General features: G+C 40.8%; 2 protein-coding genes across 2 annotated transcripts in view; one reads left to right on the forward strand and one right to left on the reverse strand.

Annotated features, from left to right (window-relative positions):
• HMGN1 (high mobility group nucleosome binding domain 1) overlaps window positions 1–21,967 on the reverse strand; it is a 1,114,480-nt gene that overhangs the window by 292,742 nt on the left and 799,771 nt on the right. The gene's annotated exons all lie outside the window — the stretch shown is intronic.
• PCP4 (Purkinje cell protein 4) overlaps window positions 1–21,967 on the forward strand; it is an 85,457-nt gene that overhangs the window by 411 nt on the left and 63,079 nt on the right. The window lies entirely within an intron of this gene.

The raw sequence follows: 21,967 nt of genomic DNA on the forward strand, positions 1-21,967 counted from the left end.
CAGTCAGCTGGGTATTACTCAGTGTAACCGAAGTTCTGAGCAGACACATATATGATAGCACTGTGAGAGACTTAATTAAATGGGTGCAAGAGGCTATAATTACTTTGAGTTTCCTAGTATTCCAGAATCCACTCCAAAAAAATGGCAAATGAGTAATCTACTTTCCCATCATCAGCAGCAAGTAAAATCCTCAATGACAGCTCTGTTGGCATGTATGTCACACTGAGGGTGTAAAGAAAAAAAATCAGTTTGCATTTATAAAGCAAATTGAAATGCCTGTTTTGCAAATGTTAGACATCAAAGTGAGTTTAAAGCCTGTTTTTTGTAAAGGTATAGCCATGTGTCTTGCCACCACTGTTCACTAGTTGACATTGCTGAAAACCTGTATACATAAGCCGAAATAAAGCTAGCCTGAAGCATCAAAGGACCATGACTGTTGTTTTTGCTTTTAGAGTTAAACCAGTGTACATATATCTGTTTCAGTGACATGGTTTTCCAGTGGCAAAGTAGTAATAAATGTTTCTACATTTAAAATGTATGCTTTCAAATGCCTTGGCAGCTTTGCTAACAGAGCTACAGTTTCATCCTTCCCTCACGACTTATTTTGGGATGTTCTTTCCCATTATAAAATACAAAACTCTATTTTTGGTAGAGGGCTGTCCTTTTCTTACCATGCTGGGTAAACAGACACTTGCAATTAGTTAAGCATCTCTTCCATAAAATTGTCTGCATTGTACTTTCTGTTGCATATTTCTAAAAGATAAAAAGGATGAAAAGAGGTGGAACAATGTAAAAACCAAAAAGGAAATACCAATGCTGGTTTCTTCATCAATGTGATTATCTTTTACTGTTAAGGAAGAGGTGCTTTACAGTTCTTTGGAAAGAAGGCACTGCAGTAAGATTTTCATTCTGGGAGACAGTGTTACCCTAGAACTGGGGGGAGGGTTCCCCCTCTTCATGTATTTTTACCATACTTACAGAATACATAGTCAAGGCATTCATTCTTCCTGAGCTTGTTCACTTTCCAACAGTGACCACAGCTGATTAAATAAACTGGAAAAGGTCAAGGTTTTAGCAAGCAAATTATATTATCTTTCCCTATGTCACATATCATAAAATGAACTAACTTATCTGAAGTGGTTTCCATTCTTTTACTTTTTTTATACTGTAGGAGTCATCCAAAGTTTTCCTGATGTATATGTATATATGTATTTACACACTTAAAAGCAAAGCCCTATTGTCATTACACATAGCTTTATCATACCAAATCAGATTTCTTTCCTATTCTAATGTCACTTGCGGTTTGTAAAGCTGCCATTCACACTCCTGCAGTTTAGATTTGGCTCCTATCAAAGGAAATCTCCTTTCTCTTCAAGTCAGTAAGTTAGAACTTCCCATGCACCAAAAATAAGGAAATGTCTATACCAAAAATAAGAACAGTTATACTCCTAGTAACTGTTCTTGAAACTAATGAGCTCCTAAACAAAAAGCCCACTGAGGTCTGCCAGAGTCATCCAGCATAATTTAAAGATTAAATTATTAATTTATATTTCTTCAGTAAGTAATAGATACATATCCTTTTATGGATACTTTGAAAGATGCTGTATGTGTGGTAGAAATTGCTAACAGACAGTAAACTTTATCAGAGGGTAAAACTAAGTCTGTAAAAAACTATTTTTCATTCAAGAGGATGAAATGAAGAGTCTACAGCACAAAATGAAAGACTTTAAAAACGCATGTGATGCTAGAGACTAACAGTAATGAAATCATTTCAGTTTTCTGCACCCAGTTATTAGAAAGGATTTATGATAGTATAAAGTGAAAAGTCAGTGAACTGTCTTCTACGTTCTTCCAGCTCCCTTGTTAACTTATTATCTCAATGAAATCTGACATAGTGTAATGGAAAAGAGCAAGTCAAATATGGGTATGAAAATGTTGTCCCAAAATAAACTTGGCTATGTAGCTAGGGAAGGATGGCCCAAAGGATGTGTTTGTTTTGGGGCTGATTGCTTAGACTCCCATTTAAGCTAAACATTTGGATTTAGAAAAGCTCTGAACCATTCACAAATGCTAGGGTTCCAACTCTCTTAACATCATTGCATCTGATAATTTTCTCATTTTACTGCATGGTGTTATCCTTCTTGGGCTGTGGAAAAATAAACACTATAATGTATTCTCTGGTATGATTTTGTTTTCTACTTCTTTCTTCCCTGACAGTCAATTTCTGGGGCCTTTTTTGTTTTGTTTAGAACATTCTCTTGAAACTTTATCTGAGACTAAAAGACTAAACAGAAGAAGTGCCATGGCTGTAAGGCTGAAATGAATTTTGAGTGGCTGGAAAGCCTCAAGGACTTTGGGGTTATTCAGATGGTGAAAACAATCCAGGTAGAATCTGGGTGAAATCTTTGTTGTTCACATGCATTTCGAATCCATCTGATTACTTTTGGGGAGGGGGGCTGCCAAAAACTCCACTTAGCCCAGAATAATCAATGTCAAAGTTTCCCCCCAAGTTTTTCTAAAAGATACAGACTCTTGGCTGATATGAACAGATTCGGGATAAACTGGGATAAAACTCTGCATGCCTTGAACATGCTTTGAATACATTCACATAATTGATTCCATATTTATTAAAGTGCTGATGTGTATGAGTAACCGAACTTGCAGATATATGCACAGATGCGGTTCCATAGTGTGAACAACAAACACAGAATGCATGAGTGAGATTATTCACATAGGCGGGTTACAAACCGCCATTAGGGACGTCCTGAGGACGTCTCAGTTTGAAAAAGGGGCGTCTGTTCTAGATGCCCCTTACCCTATCACGGACTCAGTCCATACAAAATGGCGGCACCCTGTTCATATGGGCACCGCCAGTTTGACGTAGTGGACGCTCTGCGTCCGCACATGGCGCACCAGAAATGATGCCACAAGTGCGCCCTTTGGCACTCGCGGCACTTCTTCTGGGCCTGAGAAGGAGCGCGATTTCCACGCTACTTCTCTGCAGCGTCTGGGAGCCACGCGTTTGAAGACTGCGGTTCCCGGATGCTGCAAGCGGAGGCAGAGCCAGACCGCTGCTTCTCAGCGGTCTGTAACGCACCTTAGTCAGGCTAAAAACAACTTTGTGTGAATAACCCCTTTGTTTCATTGGATAATGCCTGAGTTTAGCTCTGCATGCATGTGCATATGGGTGTGCACAGATACATTGGATGAGATCCTACATCAAGGAAATGGAGCATTAACAGGCGAGATACAGACCGCACAAAAGGGCGGTCCCCCACTGCCCTCATTTGTTGCATGAGGGAGCTGCAGTGGACAAACCGCGCAGCTCCCTTGTGCAACAAAAATAAGCCACAAAAAGCGGCTTGTTTCTGCAGCGCCATTATGATGCCACAAAGCGCCAATGGCGCACTTGCGGCAACATAAAGGTGCCGAGATGTGCAGACGCTAGTTGTCCATCACGTCAAAATGGCGGAGCCCATATGTACAGGGCGCCGCCATTTTGACGCCCCTGTTACATGTGAGGGGCAAGGCATGTCGGGAAGCGCCGCCCCTTGCGCATAACGACGGCACCCAATAGGGCCCGTCTATACAGCACTTCGACTCACAAAGTTACATGGCCATTCTGCAAGGCCACCTCACTTGTGAATTGGCATTTGTGCAACTGATTGCCCAACCAAATGCATATGCAGATACTCATAAGCAACTTGTAAGGCTGCTTAATTTGGAGTGATGTGCACTGCATATGTGTGTCAATGTGACTGCCCAACCATGTGTATTAGCACACATATGCAGTTCCATTTCCACAACTTTGAATTGAATATGGTTATTTTACCTTAGACAGAATGTCCAATTGATTTGGTAGGGGAAATTATGCATGTGTAAAACAGGATTCCAGCCATAATTTATAGTATCTGTGAATAGTCTGTTTGTCTGTCTCCCCCCATTTAGCTATCCATATATATTACAGATGCACTGTCTAATACACATGTTGAGTGCCTTCAAGTTGTTTCTGGATTATGGTGATCCCATAGTGAACCTATCATGAGATTTTCTTGGCAAGATTTGTCCAGAGGAAGTTTGCCATTGTCTTCCCCCAAGGCTGAGAGCATGTGAATTGACTAAGGTCACCCAGTGGGTTTCTGTGGCTGAGTGGGGAATTGAACCCTGGTCTCCAGAACTGTAGTCCAACACTCAAACCATTATGCCATGCTGGTTCACACATACAGATATGTTTATATGTATGCACAACCTCAATGTATGTACATTCTTTAACACCACAGGAACTTAGCCTGGAAGATAACACCAAATATTAACCATCTATTGCAAATACTGTATTACACTTGCAGTATTCCATCTACTATGTGCTAGAACTCCATCTTAATGGGAGACAGTCAGATCACAGCATGCTTTGGATCTTTCTTTTTCCATACTCCACACATCCACTCAAGACAGTTGAAAAATGCAGAAGCTGACACTGCATTTGTTATAATAATTTAATATCTCTGTTTTGTCAGCCACACTAATGGATGTGTACCTACATATCATACTTTTCAAAAACTGAAATCACATGTAGTATCTTCCTTATTTCTCCTTTTTACTACAACATGGAGTTCAGTATGGTGTAATGCTGTAATGGCCACTATGTTGGATTGGTACTGGGAAAACTGGGTTCAAATTCCTGCTCACACTGCAGCTCAGTAGGTAGCCAGACAGGAAAGTTTTTAGAAATCTGCACAGTAAATGCATGGAGAGGAAGGGAACAGACCATGTCTACTAGTTCCCTAGATTTTGCTATTTCTCGGTGTCTCTGCTCCTGGACACTCAGAGTTGTAGATCATGATCACTGCTTTGGTTTTGACTGCATGGGATATATAGTTGCTATAATTATGACAAACAGAATATTTATGCATCTATATGAGGAGAGAAATCCTTGACATAAGGTGAGTGTGGGGTAAGGAAGGGGGGAAAAGATCACTTAATAATTTGAATTGACATCCCTTTATTAAGTGGGTGGTGATCTGTCAGTCGAAAGAGGCGGGCAGAGGATGTCTTAAACTTGTCACTTTGCCCACGCTTCCCTTCAGGACAGTTTAAAGATTTGTTACCCTTCAAAGCTGAGTTGGTGAGACAGTGATGTTTTTAAAGACAATTCACAGATATGCATTATCAAGCTGAGTGAGTGACTACATCAAATACCAATTTATTTATTAAATACCACAGCAATGGAGAGGCTTCAGATATTGCATTATAACGTATTATTGTATTTTCCATACTCATCTTAGAAAGAGGGTTAGGGGCTAAGCTGATATCCATATTTCAAATGGAGAATTATGTTGTTAACATATGTAGAAACTTTCCTTTAGATATCACTCACGTAGTCAGATCACACCAGCATGTTTTGGATCTTTTTTGCTCCCCTTGAAAACAGGAAAGGAAATTGAGTAGATGTAATGATGGCCATCTCTTCTCCTTCTGACCACGCACTCACCAAATAATATCTCCCAGGAACAATGATGATATGCAGTTCCTCAGGACATTCTGTCTCATGATCAGAAGCATATCAGACAATAGGGATAGAAAGACTATTCAAAAGATGGTTGAAAATGTGTTTTTTGAATTTGAGAAACCATAATGAGAAGAATCCTGGACTGACATGAATCTTTACAGTTCAACTTACTCTGCAAAAAATTCACATGCAGTTTTTCTTTGCAGAAAACAGCACTTTCTGCATGAAACATAATATTTGCACAGAAAACAGCATTTTCTGCAAAGAAAATATCACTTTCTGCAATTTGTTTTCAGGAATTAATATTTCTGTACTGAGACTTTATTTTCCATGCAGAAAATGCTGCTTTCTGTGCAGAAAATCTCTTTTCTGTGCAAATTTTGCATGGAAAAAGTCCCAAATTGCAAACAGCTTTCAAAAACTGTGATTTTCAAAGACTTTCTCACAGTGGGAAGAAAACTACTGAAATTTCTTTTCATTTTCTTTGAAAAGAAACCGAGCTCCAAAACACACTGCAGAAATAATCTAATTTGAGACTGCCTTAACTGCTCTGGCTCAATGCTAGCGAATTCTGGGAACTGTAGTCTTGTAAGACTTTGAGCCTTCTCTGTCAGAGTGCTGGTGCCAATCCCAGGATTCCCTAGCACTGAGCCAGGGCAGTTAAAGTGGTCTCAAACTGGATTATTTCTGCAGTGTGTTTTGGACTTTAGTGAAGAATTAAATCCCTAGTAGCCAAGCTGTTGCTTGAAGCAGTTTGAAGGTTTTCTGTTTGCTTATTAATGGGAAGGATCTGCAGCTTAAAGGTAAAAAAAAACATGCTTTAAATGCAGAATATTTCAGCTCCAATTGCTATCACCCCTTGGTAAGGCAGGAAAAACTATTGTCTGAAACCCCAAAGAGATATTGCTGCCAATCATTGTTGAGAATATTAGTAGGATCAATAATTTGGCTCATTATAGCACAGTTCCCTGTGTGTGTGTGTGTGTGTGTGTGTGTGTGTGTGAACTTCAGTCACTTCATATTTGACAAGTTGGAGGATGTTGATATTATTCTATTATTCTATGTACAATATTAAAGGTAAGGCATATTAAGGGGCCTTGTAGCACCTTTAAGCCTAACTGTGTGAAAGAAGTTGTAGCATAAGCTTTCCTAGGCTTGGTCTACTTCCTCAGTTGCATGGAGTGAACTAGGTTGACCAAATCTACAAAAGCTTATGCTACAACTTTACCACATTTCCTTGAGATATTTGAATTTTTAATCCAGTTTTTTCTTTACAAAAAAGAAAAAAGAAAAAAAGAAAAAAAGAAAATGGAATGCCAAAGATGAGGGCTATGCCAAATACAGTAATGCTCAAGCTCTCTTTGAATCAAGTTATATTATGTGGAAAAAGCAGAAGTGCAAATGGCACACACTTGAGAGAAAAGAATTTGGGGCCCAAGGTATGATTACCTTTCCCACCTATTCAGGTATTGGAGCCCTGGGTATTTTTACTTACTCATTTATTTATTTATATCCCACCTTTCTCCCAAAATAGGGAGAAGGCAGCTTACAATCATTTTAAAAGGATACCACTAAAACATTCATTACAAAAGTAAAAAAAACAACAACAACAAAAAAAAACAATGCTAGTATTAAAATATAACAGTTAAAAACATAACATAGTTAAACCATTTCAAAATTAATTAAAAACATTAAAAACTACACACCAACTGCACACATGCTACATAAGTGAGATTCACACTTCAAAAGCCTGCCTAAATAAGAATGTTTTTTGCTGTGGGTGGAAAAAAAGCAGGGAAGGGGCCTGCCTGATCTCCCATGGAAGGAGTTCCACAGTCTGGGAGCAGCCACAGAAAAGACTCTCTCCCGAGTCCTCACCAACCACACTCAGACTGGCTTGCATATACATCTGCTTATGTGCTTCTTTATCACTAAAGGTAAATGATTTCCTATCACTCCAGGCATAGTCAACAGTTGTGCCACCACGGAAGGACATAGGCAGGAGGTGCCATTTTTGATGAACTTGTGAAGAGCTGGTGTGAAACATCTTTCTGCCTGGAACAAGATGGTGCCTCTCTGCTATATATAAAAGCTGTCCATAGAGGTGGCCAAATTTCACTTTAGCTCCAGGGACAGGATGGCATCATCCACCAAGGTGAAGAGCAAACAAGGCAGTAGATCGGGTGGCCATTCTCCACCTCTCATCATTTGTGGTTGTCTCACTCTATCTATTGAGGGGGTGGGGAAATATCCAGTGGTGCACTTGTGTTGATGACAATGTTGTAGTTGTTGGGATGTGCCTGATAAATGTTTGTAAAGCATGTTTCTTTTTTGGAAAATGTTATTCCAAGAGCATCGATTAATTCTGGATCTTGTTGTTCCACTGAAATCACTTTGCTTCAGATCTGCTAAAATGCAACATGGTATGGTATTTCTTTTGCCTATGGACAGTCATGTGAAACTGCTCTCATAGGCAGGACTGATATTTTTTGGCAAATTCCAAGTAAGAAAGTATTTATATGTATTGATGGACAAAATTCACCTTTCTTGATTTGAAATATCCAGATTTATGTTTAAGCAATTTCCCTTCTCCAATACTTTCACAAACTTAACAGCAAGGGCAGAATGGGAAAATTTCAGCTAAGTTCCAGACTTTCTGTAAAGGAACCTTTAGAACAGGCTTAGGGCTTGTGTTGGACATCTGGGAAGTGTAGCTTGAATTTAAAGGAATAACAATAACATGAGCAGACACAGCAGGAGCAGAAGCAGCAGCCTATATACTCCCCAGAGTGTAGCAATGCAGACTTTAAGCAGTCTTCACTGCAGATAGCATTTTTTAAAAGCTGGTATTTCATTGCACAATCTCCCCGATATATGAAAATTCTTTGTTTCTTGCTTACACTCAGGAATCAGTAGCATGTCTCTACTATATAACAACAATTCATGTATGAGGGTGCCTTAGTTCATTAACTAACAGGACCTTGCATTGATTCCTGCACCAGTGTGGATCCAAACATTTATTGGTGACACACCAATCCAAGAACCATTCCTGCTGCCCCATTATATTTGTACTGGCAACAATGATATTTCTCCCACATTACATGTCGTCTTGTTTTTACCAAGATTGCCTGATAAATATTGTCATATATCTTTTTGTCACTGCAGAGGTTGATATTGTTTTCCAGCAGCTACAACGATCAACACCCCAACCTACTGCACTGTGATAGTCTCCCCGAATAGCCATTCTGTTGCTGGTAGAGAACAGAAGAGATAGAAGATGTGTATGGCTATGTTTCTACAACCAGATACAGACTAATGACATCCTCTGAGACCTCTGGAGGACTCTGATGGATCTCTGTACATGATGTCATCACTTTGTGTCTGGCTATGGTGGTATAGCCAGATATATCTCTAACCCCCCATGCCATTTATTGACCATGGAGGGAAGTCTGCAGCACGTAAAGAGGGTGTCCAGGAGGGGGATGTTTGAGAAGAGATATACTCTGCTGTGTCATACAGGATCTCAACCAAAGTGCCTACTTTCCCTTCCATTTTTCAACTGCACAATTTTTCCAACTGTACTTTCCCAGTTGCACATTTGTGTTCAGCTACACACTAAGAGAAAAAAAGCCCTCAAAAACCCTAATTACAGAGAAAGATGAGCCCTACACTTTTGGTCTCCTTAAATGTCATTTTCCCTTCTCACTACCAAAGTCAATTTGGGAAAGGGAAGCAAGAAAAGTGACAGAAAGCATTGACTGGTGCTGTTGAGCCATTTCAAGCTGTTGGGGATTGCATCCAAAAGAATGGCGATGAATCCATTGTCAACACTCCTTTCAGCAATTTGCCCATATTCTTTGTGGCCATGGTATAGGAAGCAGATGATTTTAAAAATGAAGGTAATAAAATAATAACTGTTCATTAGACATATTATGATTCAAATGCATGGAATTTGCTCAGAATTCAGGGCTTGGCTGATTGGAGTATTCTTGAAGATGCAGTCCAAAAAAGTGTTTTCCCCCAAGCTGTATCAGAACTTCGCCTTATGCTCCTTTCCATTTTGACTTTTATATTAATTCCCAACTTCAAAATTTACAAGTCTGTAGGGCACAATGAGTTCTCTGTATATTAGAAACCCACTGCTCATCTGAGGAACACACTTTATTTCTGACATGTTCTTATTCCTGGAACCCTACCTAGGAATGTAATGTTACTTGCAAACTGTGAGCTAGGGAATACTGACCTAAAAAGAAATATAAGCCCATTTAATTCTTTTATGCTTTTTCATATTCGTTTCCTGGAACCATAGCCATTACAGCAGGGGGAAAAAAGTAAGACAAAATAATGAATCATAGAAATCCTTATTACTGAAGGGGATCTCTGTTATGATTAAATACTTTCTAAAAACTAGTCTTGCCGTCTCATGGATGTAACTAATTTTGTACAGTGGTAATAGTCCCCTAGGGACTGAAAGCAAAATTATACTGTTGTATCTAAGGAACCTTTTGCACACTTTATCCCCTCTCCCCCATTTTAATGGAGAAAATTGGGCAGTGGGATCTGGTTAGGTGGAACCAGGGGAGAATTCTGCATCTGATGGGGCAAAGTACAGTATGGCACAAGTGATTGTGTACCTGCTAGTTTTTCAGCAAAGGTTGGCAATGTGGGACACCTGGCAAGGGCCAGATTGCACCAAATATGGTACTTTAGTTTGAATTCTTAGGTCCTCTTTCTTCCTTAGTGGCTTACCTTCCACTTACAGCATGTGAAGCTTCGCATTTTGCTGCTCCCTCTGGTAGTGGAGACTGGGTTTGCAGAGATAAACAGATACATGGGGATTTCCCTAAGAGCATCTTACCCAACATTCCTCCCCTAAATTTGTATGATACTGGCTTCCATGTTAATCAAATGGTAAATCTGCTCTGGTTTTTACTCTGAACTTTAAAAGAGCTTTTCTAGGTACAGAACCCTATCTCTCAATTAGTTTCAGCACTGTTTAAACTCTGAACTAAAACTATACAGATTTATTACTCTACTGACATGGGAACCACCAGAAACCACTGGCTGATGGTCATCTTCTTCCCTCTCATCTCCAGTTGGCACATTTCCCTATGTCTTTCTGCACAGGCCGACTGTATGTTTGCTGAGTCTTTCCTATAGGATGGGTTATTGAGGATGTTGAATCTTTCATTGCTATGTGGTAGAATTCAAAGAGATAGTTGTGTTAGTCTGTAGAATCAGTATGTAGACTGTTCTTGTAGCACAGGGGTAGGCAACCTTTTTGAGCCGGGGGCCGGGTTGCTGTTCCTCAGACAACTGGGGAGCCGAAGCCGGGGGGGGGCTTCCACCCTCCGGGGGCAGGGCTGCGTGCCAGGGGTGGAGCTTCCACCCACCGGGGGTGGAGCCGCATGCCGTGGGTGGAGCTTCCACCCTCAGGGGGCCAGAAGGAGGCCTCCAGCGCTGACGGCCCCCACCGGCTTTTTTGCCAGCCTCTGATGGGGCCCGAGGCCCCATCAGAGGCCGGCAAAAAAGTCCTAGCGGCCTGCTGCCGCCGCCGGGGCCCTCCAACAGGGCTCTGGAGATTGCACCGGGCCTCCTAGAGGCCCACTGCCGCCGCCAGAGCCCTATTGGAGGGCCTGGTGATTGCAACGGGCCTCCTAGAGGCCCTCTGCCACCAACGGAGCCCTGTTGGAAGGCCCCGGTGACTGCAACGAGCCTCCTAGAGGCCCGCTGCCACTGCTGGGGCCCTCCAACAGGACTCCGGCGATCGCACCAGGCCTCCTAGAGGCCTGCTGCCACCTCTGGAGCCCTGTATGAGGGCCTTGGCAACCGCAACAGGCCTCCTAGAGGCCCGCTGCCATTTTGTTTTTTTAAATGGCGGTGAAGTCTCGTGTGGCCTTTCCCGTTGTGCCCCGTGATGGGAAAGGTCACGCAAGACTTCGGATGCCATTTTAAAAAACAAAATGGTGCCCAGAGCGGCGCAGAAGCAGGGCGGCAATCGGCAGCAGGACCACGCCGGAGCCGGTGAAAAGGCCTCAGCGGGCCGCATCCGGCCCGTGGGCTGGAGGTTGCCGACCCCTGTTGTAGCACGTTTGAGACTAACTGAAATAAAGAAGATGGCAGCATGAGCTTTTGTAGCTATATATGACTATATGCATGTGGGAAAGTAGACTAAAGTCTACGAAAGCTCATGCTTCCAACTTCTTTATTTCAGTTAGTCTCAAAGGTGCTACAAGATATCTCTACATCCTTTCATTGCTATGTTAGTGACACATTTCTACAAAAGTGTAACATTAAAGAGAGAAAAAACTGGGCCAAGAAAAAAAGTAAAAGGAGAAAAGGAACCAGAAACACCATCCAAGTCTTTGTCTGTAATTTCACTAGGATAAAGGATCTGAGGTTGTCTGTGTTAGATTTAAAAGACAAACAAACAAACAAACAAACAAGAAAAACAGGCACAGATTTTGCATTGGTTACTTTGTTATAATACATGGAGGTAAGATGCTCTTGAGGAATGATCTCTGTGCTCTGCTTATCTTTTCCTCTAAACCAGGGATGGGCTCTAAACTGTGCTCCTTTAAGATGTTGTTACATTACAGCTTACACCAGCTCTAGGAAACATACCAATGCTGAAGAGTCATGGAGGATGCAGACCAGAAACATCTGGGGATCACAGTAACCCTCTTGAGCAGGATCAGTTGGTACATGCCCCATTATTTCCTATGGGGCTTACCTTCCATGTGATCTCAAAGCCGCAGAAGGCAAGCCCGCCTATAAAGAGGGCCAACTGTACTTCTATAATGCCAGAGGGCATTGTACCATAGCTGCTTAGCATCTTTAACCAAGGGGTATGTGTGGCATCATAGTGCTATGATGATGATATTTTATATAGTTTAAATCAGGAATTTTGAAAGAGTAGACCTTCTGCTATTGTTGAATTGCAGCTTGCAGCATCCCTCACCATTGGCTTTCCTGGCTGGGACAGATGGGATGGGCAGTCCAAACACATCTGAAGAGCTACACATTCACAAACCTTGGTGCAAATCACTGTACTGGATAACGTCTGCAATATACAAGGGGCTTACCAAGTGAAATTAAATTACGATGGTGAAGGAGAATAGAAGAGGCAAGGCTAACAAAAGTTGAATGTGATTTTTTTTTTAAAAAAAGTGCAGAATTCTAGTTCTATTCTTGCTGTATTGACAGAACCCACCAACAAAATTAAGTATTTGACTTCTGCCATTTATAATCTGTTATCTTCTTTTATACAAAAGGTCTGATCCATATTCTATTATAATCAATGGCTAACAAAAAACAAATGAAAAAACTCAATTGAATTTAATGGAACTGGACTGCACTCAACAGCCCAAGAAGAGCAGATATTGGCAGCACTTGACCTGCCCACAATGCTCACAACCGAGTCATTTGGTATGTACTGGCCAATTTGAAGAAAAGAGAGAAAGAGAGACTGGAAGTTTCAGCTAATAGAAGACAAGCTTGAAAAATAAAGGCATTTACTAAGGGTAAATAGAAAGGGAAGGGAGGCATAGGAGGGAGAGAGTGAAAGAGAGAGGTCAATAAAGGGAAAATGAAGTTGTGTTATTAATCAAAGCAAGGAACTGAAGCAGCAAGGATTACATATGCATGCCCTGAATTACAAAGATAGGTTCAGGTCCTCATGCCTGCAAAAGGTACAATTTATTCCCTCAAGCCATAGTTGTGGACCATCATGAGCTTATACAACAGTGTGAGTGTACAGACAAAGGACTTTTAAAATGACACGGGTATTTAGTGACAAAAGATTGCTGATAGCCTATTGCTCTATAGATCAAGGTAAGAATATTGTTACAGCCATTCATCATGTTCTCCAGACAGCACTTCTCCAGTGGTCATGCTGACTGTGGATTTGGGGCACTGCAACCCAATGGACTAACATCTCTAAGCGTGATTCTTTGGAGAAGGTGTCCTACTATACATGGGCCACAGAAGATACCTTTGGCAACAGGGCTCAGACATCACTCAGAAGAGACACATATGCTTTCTGTGCAGAAGGTCACAAGTCCAGTCCTTGGAATGTTTAGTACAAAGGGATCAGACAGCATGTAAGAAGCAATAGCCATCTGCCTGGGATTCTGGACAGCCACTGCCAGTCTGAAATGACAGTGCTGGGTTAGTTGGACAAATAGTTTGACCAGGACTTTATCACACAGGGAGAATCAAGAGTTTAAATGGGCATTATCTGTATGATCATGGTAAAGATTTTCAGACACGATCATGATTAAAGATGACTTATGCCAAGAATAACAAGGGAATAATCAGCAACAAATCATCCATGGGATTCTCTTGTTGTTGTTGGTTATTCCCTGGTTATTCCCAGGATAAGTCATCTTTAATTGCAATGGTGTGTGAAAATCTTTACTGCGATCATGTGAATATCACTGGATAATGCCATTTAAACCCCCGATTTTCCCTGTGTGATAAACTTTGAGTTCAAACTGAATTTTAAAGGAACTGTCCAAGGTGCTGAATCTTATCCCCCAAATAGGTTCAGCACCTATGGTGCCTCTTTTAATAGACAGACTAAAATGCAGTGTGAATTCATTACACCACAGACATGGAAGCCACTAACCCTCTGGGTTTAAGGCATTTTCTTATTTTCCATTTTCCATATTACAATTACAGTTATTCAAAAAAGTTTAAATAAAATGTGCAAGTCATTAACTGTGTTCCTTTGAGTATGAAGCTCACTGAATCTATTATACTGTAGTTCTGGCCATCATTAGTACTTTTCTATTAAGTTTCTCACTCTCCCTATAACTGATTCTGCCAATTCCATTTACCACAACTACTCATGCCTAAAGACACAGAATCAGTTTATGTGGAAAGTATCCAGAACTGTTTGATAGTGGAATATGATGCCTCAGAGTATGATGGAGTCTCCTTCTTTGGAACATTTTAAACAGAGGCTGGATGTCCATCTGTTGGGAATGCTTTGATTTTATATTCCTGCATGGTGGGGGTTGAGACTTCATGGCCCTTGTAGTCTCTTCCAGCTCCATGATTCTATTATTCTATATGGATTCCAAAAACAAAGGAATTAATCTGCTTGTTTAAACGTCATCTAAAATGTAAGAATGGGGGGGGAGGGGGAAGCTTTTATAGCCAAATTCCAATTTAGGAACGGCATTGGAGATTGTATTTCAGCAGTGGCCTGGGCTAAGGACCCAGAGTTTGACTAACCATGGTGGACAGGTCCAGTTACTGTATATTCTGGACATTTCCCAAAAAAACATATAAGATTCAGCTCAGGGGCAAGTGCCAGTAAACAGCTTTCCTCCATGCAAAACTCAGCTTAGCTCTGTGCAACAGCTTTTATGACTCCAAAGATTGGCTCAGGTCCAGAGTATTTAAACTTGCAATATCCTCCTATCTCCAATCACTGATTAGAGATAACTGCACAAGAAGCTTACAGACCAGATTGTGGAATTCCCTTGGGCCACAGCATTTGGCAGTCCCAAGATTCTCTGTCCCTACAAGAGGGCACTGAAAATAAAATTGTATGCAGGAAATCAAGATTACTATGGAGCAGGAAAGACTGCCTGGCCTTATTTGTATTTCTATAAGCTTCATGCAAGACAAAAAGTTGAGCAATTCAAAATAGCAGTCAGCAGAAGACCTTGAAAATCATAGTACCCTTGCAGTGTTTATTTCCTTTCTGTTGATATATGTTCAGCCTCAGCGGGTTGGCTGGAGCTGGAACAGTGTACCAAGCTAAATAACAGTTTCTCATTCTGACCTGGGCATATACAAAGTTTCCAGCTTTTCTGAGAACTGTCCCTATATGCTGTGGAACAATAGAAGCCACATCCTCTAGGCCAGTGGTTCCCAACCTGTGGGTCGGGACCCCTTTGGGGGGGTTGAATGACCCTTTCATGGGGGTTGCCTAAGACCATTGGAAAACACCTATTTAATTACAGTTATGAAGTAGCAACGAAAATAATTTCATGGGTTTGGGTCACCACAACATGAGGAACTGTATTAAAGGGTCGCAGCATTAGGAAGGTTGGGAACCACTGCTCTAGGCAATTACTGCCTTTTTATACATTTGCAGAAGGACACAGCAGATTTAGAGCCTACTGCAAGGATTTCCCTTGCATAAGGGTTTTGCTGGTGCCATAAGGATTGTGCTGCCTTCTGTATATTATTCTCTCTAGCAGCCTTCAGCAGATGAAGGGGTGCAAAAGGAAAAGGGAGCATGGCTGACATGCGCTCATTGCTCTGCAAATACCCGATGGATGGCAATACTCCATTTGAGCTCACTGCAGCTCTTTCAAGTCTTGAGGCAAATAAGATGTTCTTTTGGCTGCACTGCCAATCAAGTAGTAACAAATGTGGCATGATATCAGTTCTTAAGCTTCTCCTTAGAATTCCAGTGTCTTCCAAACTGCAGATCCCAAGGATTGATAGGAGGGACATTTTGCACCAGAAACCCATTATTGTGGCTGGCTGCTTATTGCTTGCAAAAGTAACCTTCCAAAAACAATTTCTTTCAAACCCCCTTGAGAGCTGAGTGGAGATCAGAAGGCCAGGCTCTTGGTGAATATGCACAACACACAAAAATAATATTCTTTATGGAAGGAATTCAGTGTAAGGGAATCTTCTTCTGAACTTGGGACCAGTTTTAATAATGGTGGAATCAATATGTTCAGATATGTTCAGGGCAAGCTTTTGCCATAAATAATTGTGAGGTGCACTGAAGGCAGCTTTTAACTCAATTATAGCTGGATGAAACTTCCAAGAAAATTAAATCTTGCTTTATTGTCTCTCCCACCCACCCATCCTTGTTTTCAGGCAACCACAAATCACCCTTGTTTTAAAAAGATCTGTGTGAAATGCTAATTTCCTTCCAAATAACTTCCCAAGTTCTCCCTTTCCTCTGCAGATTTCTCAGGCATGTTGTGTTGTATGTGTGCTTATCAACTGCTTTTGATCATCTTAAAAGTGGTGTTAGCATTCCATTTAACCACCTCTTAACAGCCTCCTGATCAAAACCTGTGCAGCATTTGAATCCCCCCCTTTGGATGACAGCTTGTGGAAACCCATTAGCTGCCAGGGGATTCTGGGATGTACAATCGAAGGAAACAGGGAATTTTCCCAACCTCTGGACATGCAGACAAAACCTATTTCACAGGTTTTCTGGAAAGAAAACAGGAGAGACTATGAAGCAGACCTGGGCAGCATGTGGTCCTCCAGAAATAGGACTCTAATGCCCAGAGACCCCAGACAGCAAAGCCATTTTTAAGGGTCAATGGGAGCTGCAGCTGAACAACATCTGGAGGGACAGAAGTCCCTCCATGCCTCCAGTAAATAATCTTACTAGTTATGGTAGTTACTAGTTACTTAGTTACTAGTTATGGTTACTAGATAGTTACTACTTACTTAGTTAATTGTTATGAATTCAGCATTTCCTGCCCAAGTGTATTATGTATTCCCCTCAGCAAATACATGTTCTTAATTGATAAATATTTTCCTTCAACATTGCCATTTATTCTGTCTCCTTTAACTCTCTTCTGTAAAGAAGAGGAATTGGGATTATGCCCACTGTCAAGGGTCCCACGATCAACATATTCATCTAGAAGTCTGAAGAGATACCCTTCAAAACACAACTGGCGGAATAGGATCAGTTGCGCTGAGGCAGCCACAGCCCTGAGTTCTTCTGAGCAGCTCCTTGGCTGGGGATGCTGCAAATGAAGATCTCATGATGGCTGCAGCAAGCAACCATAATGATATCTGCTTTTCTTATGAGCCTTTCTAGTCTTGCAAGATTTTAGAAGTCTCATGAGGGCCATACTCTTGTAACACTTTAGGAAGTCATGTATAGACTCCTCTTGGTATCAGACTCTTTTCTTGGCCAGAGATAAGACACCTACCCACCTGCCATTCCTTTTGGATTCCCAAGGCATTTGGTGGTCACGTTCAGGGGCTGGGAAGGAATTCCTGGAGATGTTTCATTAGTTAGCTTGCTGGTTAAATATTATTCTGCTATCAAACAGATTCATTACCTGTCAAAACTATATGTTGTTCTGGATCACTTATTCAGGTCTGCAAACATTGTTTACATGCATGCTTCAGACCAAGACTGGTGTTTCAGTTAGAACTGGCGATAACTGAAGTGAGTGAAGTGAACTTCATATATAAAGAAGGGGTGGGGAGAAGTGCAAAGGGAAGCCCTAGACAGGACCTCTTTGCAAACTAGATAACTGCATGAGTTGGTGCCCATTCCATGAAGCTATAGTCAGTTATGTTATTGCCCAGGCATGAGAAAACAGGCTGGTCCAGCAGATTATACAGTATATAAGGTAATGCAAGTCTGAGGGTAGATCAAGCACCCTGAGGTTTCACCTCACCACCTTCAGATGTTTTTGATTATCTTAGTATGCTGTTGTTATGCAAATAAGTGTTGTGGCCAGTTTAACCTCCAACCTAGGCATCTGATTCTTTCTCTGTGCAACTGATTCCCATAAATCTTAATCATTTCAGCTTCCAATCTTAGGATCATGTGATTTCCAAACACATAGTTCTGCTGATATCTGTACATTTCATGTGTGCACAGGAAACTATTCTAAATTTCAGCTAAGCAATTGTGGCCCGTTCTGCACGGGCCTTTGCGGAGCCACCGTCATGTGCTAGGGGTTGGCCGAGGACCTAGCGTCCATACCGGCCTCACCCCTAGCACGTGACAGGGGCGTAAAAATGGCCGCACCCTATACACACGGGCACGGCCATTTTTACATGCCGGACGCTTAGTGTCCGCACGTAGTGTCGCGAAAATGACACGTTGAGTGCGCCATTGGCGCCTCATTGCGTCATTTCCCCAATGCAAGAAGAAACGCCATTTTGGAGCTTCTTTTTAGCTGCGCCGGGAAGCCTTGCGGTTTGGCCGCTGGGGCTTTTCAGCGCAGCTAATGAGGGCGCAGGCAGAGCACCACTTTTCGGTGCTCTGTAATGTGCCTGTGATTTCAATCCCGCTTCATTTGTTCAAAAATGGGGAAAAAAAGATTCACACTGCTCTTTATTGACATTGTTATTCCTGCCTTTGCCCTCCATCCTCCTTTCCTCCTCCTCATGATCCTATATGTGCTTTGCTTCGTGAGCTTCCAGGTGTTGGGCCTCCTTTATAGCTGATCCATAGTCTAAACCTGCAGTTCTATAAGTGTAAATAGCTCCATTGAAGACCTTTTTTTCCCCCCTGGCATTTTAATTTGTAACTTCACATTATTCTTCTGTTGGTGCTAGTTTGTTTATTTTAGTACTATTTTATGTTTGTATTTTACAGTTTTGAACTGTAATTTACCAGAGAGCATTAGTTACTGGGCATATACAAATGCTTTAAATCATATTTATTTCCAAATAATTCCAAGAATTTATGCTATATATGCACTATAATATGTGAATTATTTACAAACCTCCCCCTCTTCCCCCATGCTTCATGTTTCAGTGTTTCCTTGTTCATTTCTTTTTCTTATACTCTGCCCTCATCACAGATGATTGGCCACTATTAGGGAATATGATCCTCATATTATAAACAAGCATTTACCCTCTTGTAAAATGGCAACTCGCTGAGATTCCTTTTTGAGATCACAACACAAAACAAATTGGACAAAATCCACTGTTTTAGTTTTGTTATTTGCTTTCAAGATGACTTTGACATATGGTGCCCCTATGAATGAGAGACCTCTAAGAATCTTGGCCATTAACTGTCTGGCTCAGGCCTTATAAACACAGATCTGTGGCTTCCTTGATTGGATTCTACTATGACCCCTATGCAGAGGAAAAATATTTTTATTTGGACTATAACTTCCAGAATGACTGCTGCTGGCAGGAAATTCTAGGAGCGGTGGTCCACAAAGCAGCCTTTTCAAGCTCTACTTCTATCATTTAAGAGGACAATGGAATTGAAAATAAAGGAATAGGTCATTCAGTTCTAAATCAGCACACAAGTGAAGTGTCAGCATGGAGTAGTTGTTTTCTGTACAAAAATGCTGTAATTGTGAATTTTGTCTATTTAAAATTCACAGATGGTTGATTATTTATTTATTTATTTATTTCTCACCTTTCTCCCAGTACAGGGAATCAATTTGTATATCAAACAGCCTTTTCTGTATAGAAAACAGTATCTTCTGCACAAAAAGTAATATTTTGCTTTGAAATGTTATTTTTGGTGGCCAAAATGCTGTTTCCTGCATAGGAAATGTGTTTTTTTCTGTGCACAACAACCCTGTGCATATTTTGGGCAGAATAAATCCCAAATGGTGAATGCTTTTTGAAGACTTTCTTGAAGTAGGGAGAAAATGACTAAAATTATTAATTGTTACCATTGAGAAGAAATTTTTTGAATAATTACATCCCTGGTTAATACACAGTTGTTGGGAGGCAGAGCTAGCCGGTCGCATAGTGTTGAAAGGCAGGCCATCAGTGGAGCCACATGATATTGTCAGCAGGGTTGGTGGCATTGCAGCATTCCCTCCTCTGAGTTTAGAAGTTAAATTGCAAAGTTACCTGTTTTGATAACGCTTATAGGCAACATACATTTAAAAAGTAATTCAAAGAGCAGGAACAAAGGCCTGTTACAGACTGCAAAAGTAAAGCTGCTTCGGGTCTCTTTGGAGGTTTGCTATTTAAATGATGCATAAGAGTCCGGAGGTTGTGCCATAGCCACACTCCATTCCTAAGCACTGGAGTGCAGCTGTGGTGCAGCTTCTGGATTCTTAGGATGCATGCATCATTTAAACAGCATACCTCCAAAGAGACCCGAAGCAGCTTTATTTTGGCAGTCTGTAACAGGCCAAAGTTATTTCACTGGTATAATGAATAACATTTTCTGGTTTTTTTTAAATGTATATTTTTAAAGGACCTTTTACAAAGAGTTTTTGCAGAAACATTTCAAGTTCTGCACTAATTTCTTAAGCGTTTCCAAAAAGTAATCATCAGTGGAATGAGCAATGCAATGAGAAATTACCTTTTAATACATAGTAACAAGTAAAGACAATTAATTACTTTCTAAACACTGCAAAAAGAGTAATGACAATTATTATTATTATTATTATTATTATTATTATTATTATTATTATAGTGTAATGACCCAAGCTTTCTGTGTTCTTTATAAGAGAGTACCCTATATGTAAGTAATGCATAAATCCAGTTCAAGGTAAAAGTGATTTTATGTACATAGAAAGCAGGAGGTGAATTGGGAATAGCTTTAAAAGCCTGGCCATTTCTTATTTAGATCAAACAATGTTTTTATAGCTAAGAACATTTTTCTTGCATACAAATTGCTCTTTTCAGTTTTAATTAGGATAGAGACTGTGCCTTCCCCATTAAAAATAGGTAAACTTAATTGGCTATTGGTTCTTTGGGGAAGGAAAGGAGAGGCTAGCCATGTACTTTGTACCTGCCCTTTGATAAGAACACATACACTATTTAAAGTAATGTACTTAAAATCAAGACCTTGACCATGCAAGCATTATTAATACAGTTTATCCTGTTCAAGCATATGGAATTACAGTACTTGGTTTAACTAAAAGTAACTCTTGTAGATAAATGTTTAAATATGAAAACTGCATTACTTTGGTGTCAAGGAGGAAGAGAATCAGAGTATTACTATTCTGAAGACTTCACAATAACAGAATGTTACATTCTTGAAGCTCAATAGCAGTTTCAAACATTCTATCGATACTTACAACATGGTTGTTCGACATCTGTCAAACAATGTCGAGGATTCTATTGGCAGGCATTACTGTGCCATCACAGAAGGAGGCAGTTACAGAGGGACAGTGGCAGAGGTGTATGCCTAGAGATGCTGCACCTGGAGAATGGCAGCAGAAGACACTTTCTGTAAGCAAATAAAGCTGCCTTGGAGCTACTTAGGAGTCAGCAGGACACCTATACAAACTGGCAGAGTTGACTTTCACAGCTGTCTCCTGCCACTGCTACACTCTGCTAGAAAAAAGTAATTTATTCTGGCATTACAGACCTTACATCTGTAAAGGTCACCAAAAGGATTCCAGCCAATAAATTCTGTTCAAAATGTATTTAGTTCACTATGGCTGCATCTGCACTGCAGAAATAATCCAGGTTTTCTCACTTTAGCTGCCATGGCTCAATGGCTTAACCTATGGTTTAGCTGTGGATCAGTATGAGAAATCTTAGCTTCAGAAGCTAACTATCTGAAATGATTGTCTTCTGTGGCTGCATCTACACTGCAGAATTAATGCAGTTTGACAAGCTTTAACTGTCATGGTTCAATGCTATAGAATTCTGGAATTTGTAGTTTTGTGTGACCTTTAGCTTTCTCTGTCAGAGAGCTCTGGTGCCACAACAAACTACAAATCCCAGGATTCCATAGCATTGAGCTGTGGAGTTAAAGTGGTGTCAACCTGGATTATTTCTGCAGTTTGTTAA

This window comes from Sceloporus undulatus, chromosome 3 (genome assembly GCF_019175285.1).
Source record: "Sceloporus undulatus isolate JIND9_A2432 ecotype Alabama chromosome 3, SceUnd_v1.1, whole genome shotgun sequence".
In the NCBI taxonomy this organism is placed as follows: domain Eukaryota; kingdom Metazoa; phylum Chordata; class Lepidosauria; order Squamata; family Phrynosomatidae; genus Sceloporus; species Sceloporus undulatus.